Source organism: Triticum urartu, chromosome 6A, assembly GCF_056163025.1.
Source record: "Triticum urartu cultivar PI428250 chromosome 6A, HENAU_Tu73, whole genome shotgun sequence".
In the NCBI taxonomy this organism is placed as follows: Eukaryota; Viridiplantae; Streptophyta; class Magnoliopsida; order Poales; family Poaceae; genus Triticum; species Triticum urartu.
In genome coordinates, this window is record NC_141878.1 from 463173522 (window position 1) to 463181753 (window position 8232).

Genomic DNA, 8232 nt, shown 5'->3' on the forward strand with positions numbered 1-8232 from the left:
AGTATCCAACTTGGGGTTTGTTACCGGTGAGGAGCTCATACGCCATCTTGCCGAGTAGCTTGTGAGGATACAAAAAATTTGTTGCATGACAAGCCGTCTCAACTGCTTCCGCCAAAAAGTGTTTTGGAGTCTTGTACTCATCAAACATCGTTCTTTCCATCTCGATAAGAGTTCGGTTCTTGCTCTCAACAACTCCATTTTGTTGAGGCATGTACATAGCCGAGAACTCGTGTGACATCCCTTCTTCATCAAGAAAGGTATCCACATTTGCATTCTTGAACTCCGTTCCGTTGTCGCTGCGAACCTTCTTGATCTTCACTTCAAATTGATTTTGGGCCTTCCTAGCGAAGTTCTTGAAGATCTTTTGAACCTGTGATTTTTCATCAAGAAAGAACACCCACATAAATCTTGAAAAATCATCGACTATAACTAGACCAAATGAGTTTCCACCGAGACTTTTGTAGGCATTGGGACCAAAGAGATCCATATGAAGTAGCTCGAGCAGTTTCCTCGTGGTCATGATGTTCTTCATGGGGTGACTTCCTCCGACTTGTTTTCCTACTTGACAAGCACTGCACAATCTATCCTTGTCAAATATAACATCTTTTACTCCAAGGATGTGATCACCTTTAATAAGCTTATCAAGATTTCGCATGCCCACATGACCTAACCTTCTATGCCACAACCAACCTTTTGAGGATTTAGCAATTAGGCAAGTTCTAGGTTGAGCCTTTCTAGTGAAATCAACAATATGTAGATCACCTCTACGTGTACCAGTAAAGACCATTTTATGATTATCTCTACGAAACACTTGGCAATCTACTTCAGTAAATAGGACATTGAAACCAAAGTCAGCAAGTCTAGATACGGAAAGTAAATTGTAGCCAAGAGATTCAACGAGCATAACATTTGTATAGAGCTATCATGTGAGATGGCCACCTTACCAAGGCCAACCACCTTACCCTTTGAGTTATCACCAAAAGTGACGTACTTCCAAGGGCCGTCGTTCTCAGCAAGTGTCGGTGTACAAAAGTAGGGGCTCTCCTTTTTCACCCCTTAACTTGTGCACGTGCAGTCATAGCCGCGCCCACGGCCACACTAAGTAGGGCAGGGGAGGGATGCCGAAGCAATGCCAAGACCAGAGACGCAAAGAGAGCAAGAGGGCGAGGTGGACTCCCCCGTCAAGACTCTTGCCGGGGTGGCTTCCGCAGCCTCGGCAAGATCCTTGCTGAGGCAACTTTCTTGACACCAGCAGAGCACGCCATCCTCGAGCCTAAGGGGTTCCTATGCCATATTGGAACCAAGGCTCGGGAGGTGCCTCCGTGGTGGCATGCAAATCTTTGTAGAGATCATAGACACGCAAGATCATATGGAAACCAGAAGATGACGATCCTTGGCGAGATCCTTGCCATGGAAATCCATGAGACCCCCAGCAAGGTCCTTGCCGGGGATGACCGTGGTGCCGTAGCGAGACCCTTGTTGAGCCCTCGGCAAGACCCTTGTTGTCGATGTCAAAACCGGCGGGTCTCGGTAGGGGGTCCCGAACTGTGCGTCTAAGGCGGATGGTAACAGGAGCACTACAAAAAAATACACTTCCGTGATGATACGTGTTTGTCACAGTAGGTCGCGTTTTTTGTCATGCATGTACATCCATGACAAATTTATGACAGAATCAAGATAGTCATACCTATGCTGTCATAGAAGTGTTCCATGACATTACCAAAATTATCATCACGAAAGTGTCCACTTCCATGACGATAAATCGCGCGTCACAGAAGTGCTTTCGGCAAGGGTGACCGACACGTGGCATCCACCGTAACGGAACACCGTTAAGCTATCGGGTCGGGTTTTGGATCCGATAACCCGTTAACAGCCTTGACCAATGGGGATTTTCCACGTGTAAAATCACGTGTAAAATCATCATTGGCTGGAGGAAACACGTGTCGGCTCATCGTCGGGACAGATGTCATCCACTCATTGGACAGAAGGCGCCTATGATACGTTGACACGTGGCACGGCCCAACAGAGGCCCATTCCTGTGAAAAGGCTGGCCCGTTTGACTTGGTCAAAAGGTGGCGGGCCGGCCCATGGAAAGCCTGTTAACGGCCTATTCGCATATAGCCCATTTACAGCCCGCTAACCCAAGGCCCGTTACGCCCTATCCGAATTAGGCCCAGTAGCGTCATCTGGGCCATCCAATATGATTCCAGCCCATTTTCACTTCTGGCCCATGTATGGCCCATGACGTCTTTCGGCCCATATGAGGCCCTATATAACTCTTGGCCTATTAACGACTCGTGGTGAAACCGGCCCGTAATGAACAGTGTATCACTTTACACCCATTAACAGCCCGTGGTGAAACTGGCCCGTAATGAACAGTGTATCACTTTATACCCATTAACGGCCCGTTATTCCGTTGGGCCATCTCCAGCCCATGTTATCTTTCGGCCTTCTCAGAGCCCATTTATTCTTGGGCTCCTTTCCAGCATTCGTTTACTTACGGTCGTTACTGTCATTTTTTGCTTGTGGGCCAAATTCAGCCCGTGGTTACAGTTGGCCCGTTTGTGGTCCGTTAATACGTTCGGCTGTTTTCATAGCGTCATCAAATATGGCCTATTAACGATGACCCGTTATGGTCGGCCCATGAATGGATGATTCCAACTCTACCCTGTTTACGGCCAGAATGCGGTCTGTTTGGCCAATCAATCATACGACCCGTATAAGGCCCATTGATGATACGACCCATAGAAGGCCCATTGACGATACGGCCCGTAGAAGGCCCATTGTTTCTACGGCCCGTAGAAGGCCCACTGTTTCTACGGCCCATAGAAGGCCCACTATTTATACGGCCCGTAGAAGGCCCACTATTTCTACGGCCCGTAGGAGGCCCGGTGTCACTACAGCAAATATTAGCCCATGGTTATTGTGGCCTAGTTTTAAAAAATAGGATATTGCAGCCACTAGCAAACCACAAAAAAAGAACTGCACTGACTACAAGCAAACAAATAAACAAGACAACAAGGAAATAAATAAGCAAGCAACTTACACTAGGCTATCACGGCTATTACACATATTACATCCACTGGGCACCAAGTTCACCACCAGTGCAAATATAGGGAACACAATAGCATATAAACGCCGCAACAAAACAAGTCCAGAACTGAAACTACTTCAGAAGAGCTCAATAAACAATATCCTAGGTACCCATAATGCTGGCAAGATGCTTAGCAAGCTTATTAACTTTCTCTTGTTTGGCGCTTAAGTCCTCTAGCGCTTGCTATTGCACCAGAAAGTATGCATCTAAATTCTGCAGGGACTTCCTCAGTCCTTCGGCTTCCTGTCTCATAACATCTGATCGATGTCTTTCAACTTGAAGTTGAGAGTCAAGAAGCCGAACTGATTCAGGCAATGAGTTCGAAGAGCTGGTGCCAGCAGTGGTAGCCAGTAACTCGAACACTACATCAAGACAGGACTTTGGGGTTGTCTCAGTGTCTTCAATATAGTTTTTATCAGCTTGCTTGGAGACCAACAGGGATGTCTCACTATCTTGAACCTTATCTGCATTACTTCCTTTACCATTGCATAACAGGGTACTCTTCTCCAATATTTTATCCGCGTTCTAAAAGAGAAACAAAGAAACACATCTCAGGTTTACAATGTAGTATATGAAACTCATTTTGGTAAACCAGTTTAGCAGTAAGGTGGACAGGATAATAGCATGAAACAAACATATATCTATGCAGTATGGTCACTGTATGGTCAATATCATTCTAGTTTATTTTGCCAAATCAAGATAGATACAGTTCGAATCATATCTATTTAAGACAAAGCTGCATAGACAGAATATAAGTGTGGGAAACTACACAGCAATAACAACACTTGTAATGTGCATGGCATGAGAAGATAACTGTTTATTCAATTGAAACTAAAATCAACATAGAGCAAGTTACAACAGCAAACAACCAAACACGTTGAAGAAACAGGTTTAAAACATACCTGTTGCGCCATTGGAGTTTCAATTGCATCCTTCAAATTTGAAATTAGTTGGTATCAGTAAATACAGTGATGCAAGAGCAAAGTACTATGAACCATAGCTACGGAACCTGACCTGAGAACAATTCTTCTTCTACTTTAAGCGTTGACTTCGGGTTCGGAGCGGTGGTCCTCGTGATTTGGGCACTGTAGTTGCCTTACTAACTGCTCGTGTTTGGGTGCTCTGTGGTGGAGACGGTGCTATGTCAACGGGAACTGGGTGTCTATCTGCTGGGGTTGGTGTTAGAAGGGGTGTAGCTGGTTCTCTGTCCAACTGGGTAGGGGTACAATCTGCATGAGTGTGGGTTATGTGTGGTGGGGCTGGTTCTTGGGCAAGTACAACCGTGGTTCTATCTGCATCGACAGGTAGCACGATCTTTTCTGAAGACCGTGTTTTTACTCCCACAGATACTGCCATCACTCCCTCCAATTGAAATGGCTGATAAACAAGAAAAGTAATTGAATGTACAGACATTGTAAGATAGACAGGTGCAATGGATAGTAGGGAAGAAAACAGGGCATGAAGTAATTCACATTTATGTTGTCTAAGCAAACAGAATAGCAGGACATAATTTCACATATATGATGGCTAATTAAACAGGATAGCATGACAAATTTCACATGTATGATGGCTAACTAAATAGGATAGAATGACATACTTCAAAATATGATGACTATGTAAACAGGATGACATGATATAACTATATGATGTGTCTATTAAAGTGGTTGGCATGCCATAAATCACAAACATGCCGTTGATGGAAACATGATGGCATGATATAATTCACGGATAGAATGACATAATTTAAATATGATGACTATGTAAACAGGATGAGATGATATAACTCTATTATGTCTTTAGAAAATGGGTTGGCATGCCATAATTCAGATACATGCTGTCTATGTAAACATCATGACATGACATAATTCAAATATATGATTTATATACTAAGGAAGTGAGCAGAGGGCAATCGCATATATGATGTGTCAACTAAGGACATGGCATTCAATATTGTGTATATGATGTAAAAACTAAGCATTGCAATACAACATATGCATTATATGAGTAATATAACCCTGCCAAGTTTGAGCATACACCTCAGGGGGATAATAGGACTGGTCATCTGCCTCTGAATCCTCCTCTGAAGAGCTATCTGTAACCAGTAAGATATCTGCTTCAGCAGGTAGCATTGTCTGGTCTTGAGACCTTGTTTTCACTCCAGATTTCTCCATCACTAATTCAAATGGCTCATGCACAGGAAGAGCAGTTGAATATACAAACATTGTCGACAAAAGCAATGAGAAATACAAAAAAAGGAAAGCATGATATAATTCACATATATGACGCTTGCCTAAACAGCATGGCATTGCATAATGCACATACATAATGCCTTGCAACAAGATAGCATTGCATAATTCACATATATAATGTCTTGCAACAAGATGGCGTTGCATAATTCACATATATGGTAATTAGACACTAAATAGGTGGCATTCACACAAAGCATGTCTAAACTAAGCAAATGCCATAGCAATGCAAGATACCATACGCACGATATGAGCAACATAACCCTGCCAAGTTAGGGCATGCACCTCGGGGGGGGGGGGGGTATGACTGGTCATCTGTCTCTGAATCCTCCTCTGAGGAGCTATCAGTAACCAGCAAGACATGCACTTCGTCAGATAGCATTGTCTGCTCTGAAGACCTTGTTTCCACTCCAGATTTTTCCATGACCGTGCCAAATGGCTGATGCACAGGAAGAGTAATTGAATGTACTAACATTGTTGACAAATTTAACACGTAATAAAAAAAATGATGGCATGATATAATTCACATATAAGATGACTGGCTAACCAGGGTGGCATTGAAAAATTCACATATATGATTTCTGGCTAGACAAGATGGCATTGCATGATTCACATATACGATAAAGAAACTAAACATATGGCATTGACACAAAGCATGTCTAAACTAAGCAGATGACATCTTTAATGTATATAGTAAGCAATGCAAGGCACCATATGCATGATATTACCAACATCAGCATGCCAAGTTAGAGCGAAGACCTCATGGGGTAAATAGGAGTGGTCTTCTCCTTCTGAATCCCCCTCATAACAGTTATCTTCCTCTTGATTACGATCCGAAATCGGTGGAGGGGGGCTGCCTTTGCGCCCACCATGGAACGACGTCTGCATGAAATTTTATTGCCACGCAAGGCTCGTCTCTTTTGCTCTACATGATCAGTTCCATTGTGTACAATAACTGGCATGCATAGGAATAAAACATAGTGAGATTATGTAAGGAGTGCATGCACAAATCCAGAGTGATGGTAGAAAACTATGGATAGACCCAAAACCAATGATAGCAGGCAGATAATAGCTTTAGTTAAAAATACAGATAATGGCTCCTTTAATGTTTGTTTGCACCCAACATGAAACTCATAGTAGACACCGGAGATTAAACAGATAGTAGACAAATAGTACTGATTGCTGCCCCAATATGTACCCCACAACCATTTAAAAACTCAAGTTTTAGCATTAGTTTGGACCTGACTCGGAGTCTAATAGGTGAATACGCCGATAATGTAGCTTGTCATCATATTAAGCGACGCATAACGTAAGCAGACACGGAAGAGTGAGACCTCTCTTGCGGACCCGTGTAGTCCTCAAGGTCATCTGCTCAGTTGATGATGGTAATGTAGTTGCCATGGATGCCGGCTGCGGGGAAGAAGATCTGAGGTGGCGAAAGACAGTCTGGAGAGCGGATCCCTGCTGTGGTGAACCCTTCCGTCATTGGAGCAGCTGAGCTGGGGTGGAACACAGCGCCACAGGAGCAGGACAAACCACACAAGGTTTTGTTTGACACATATCTGTAACAGAAGTAATTGAGTAAGGGCTTGTTTGAATTTTAGGATTCTAACAATGCAGGGATAGGTAATAGACAGGAATAGGATAGGAATGCATGTGCAAAACAGAGAATTTAAAAACACAGGATTTCTGCCAATCTGGGTGTTTGATTCACAACAATTGGAAGATCACAGGATGCAAAAAAGCATGGTGAGATTAAGTCAAACCACAAGAAAATGTATGGTTATAATGCTATTATGCTACTATCTCTTAGTCTTGTGCTTGATGAATAGGAATATGAAAAGGAGGAGAAGTGGAAATTAGAATTCCTACGGTTTTTCTTTCAAGGAGACACTAAAGGAACAAATCCTACAGTTTTCCTTTGCTCCATTCCTTTGCACCAAATTCATGAAAAGTAGTACCATAGGAAACTTTCCAATTCCGATGTTTTTCATTCACTTTTCCTTTCAAGCACTGGCGATTCTAGTAGGCAGGCTTGAGCAAGGAAAATCCTACACTAAAAAAATGTTTTTGTGCTACTTCTATTACTTTGGACCCAGGCCACTACCATACTAGCTCAACTCCCAGGCCCATCGACAAATGCACAACTCAAACGCGTAGAGATAAATAATGATGGCATTCAAGAGAGTCCATCACGGATAGCTAAGTTGCCTGGTACCTCACTGCTTGTCATATACTAGGATAAAATAATCGTATTTCCCGTTACTACGAGTGCTCAGTGGACAATATATATATATATATAACATGTAAAGTAAAAAAGAGATGCAACAAGTGTACAACCTCTTTGGCGAAGCCATGTCGATCTCAGCGTGATTGGGTTGGCCGGTGAGGATCCTCCGGCTGACTTGGCTGTCGGAGGAGGGGAAGAAGATCTTAGGCATCTGGAGATGGAGCCCGAGGTACTGGTCCGCTGTGATGGAGGGTTTCGTCGTTGGAGCAGCTCCGGTGAGTTGTACGACGTCGAGGCTGAAGCAGGACAAGAGAGACAACGAACAACGTAACCTGAGTGGAATTCTAATAGCATCTCCAATACATGACGTAAAATACATAACCACAAAGTGCTAGATGTAAAATACATCAGCCACTCATCTCTGAACTTAACTGTCGAAACTGAATTTAACTGTCGAAACTGAACTTAAGTGTCGAAACTGAATTTTGCTGTCGAAACTGAATTTTGCTGTCAAAACTGAACGCACTAGCAAGGTGAGGCTACACATCGGTCGACTGACTTTTTCATCTCTGGTCAGTCGATTTTGCAGCCGTTGGATAAGAAATCAAGGGCCTGCGGTTCATCTTCAACCTCCACCCCCCTGAGCCGGCAAAATAGCAGCC

General features: G+C 43.4%; 1 long non-coding RNA gene across 1 annotated transcript; it reads right to left on the reverse strand.

Annotated features, from left to right (window-relative positions):
- Positions 1 to 3411: 3411 nt before the first annotated feature.
- On the reverse strand, positions 3412 to 4175 carry LOC147965712 (uncharacterized). Its single transcript, XR_015607628.1, has 3 exons — positions 4109 to 4175; positions 3997 to 4026; positions 3412 to 3619 (listed from the first exon to the last, which is right to left on the reverse strand). It is a non-coding gene; the product is annotated as an uncharacterized LOC147965712 (long non-coding RNA).
- Between the last annotated feature and the right edge of the window lie 4057 nt (positions 4176 to 8232).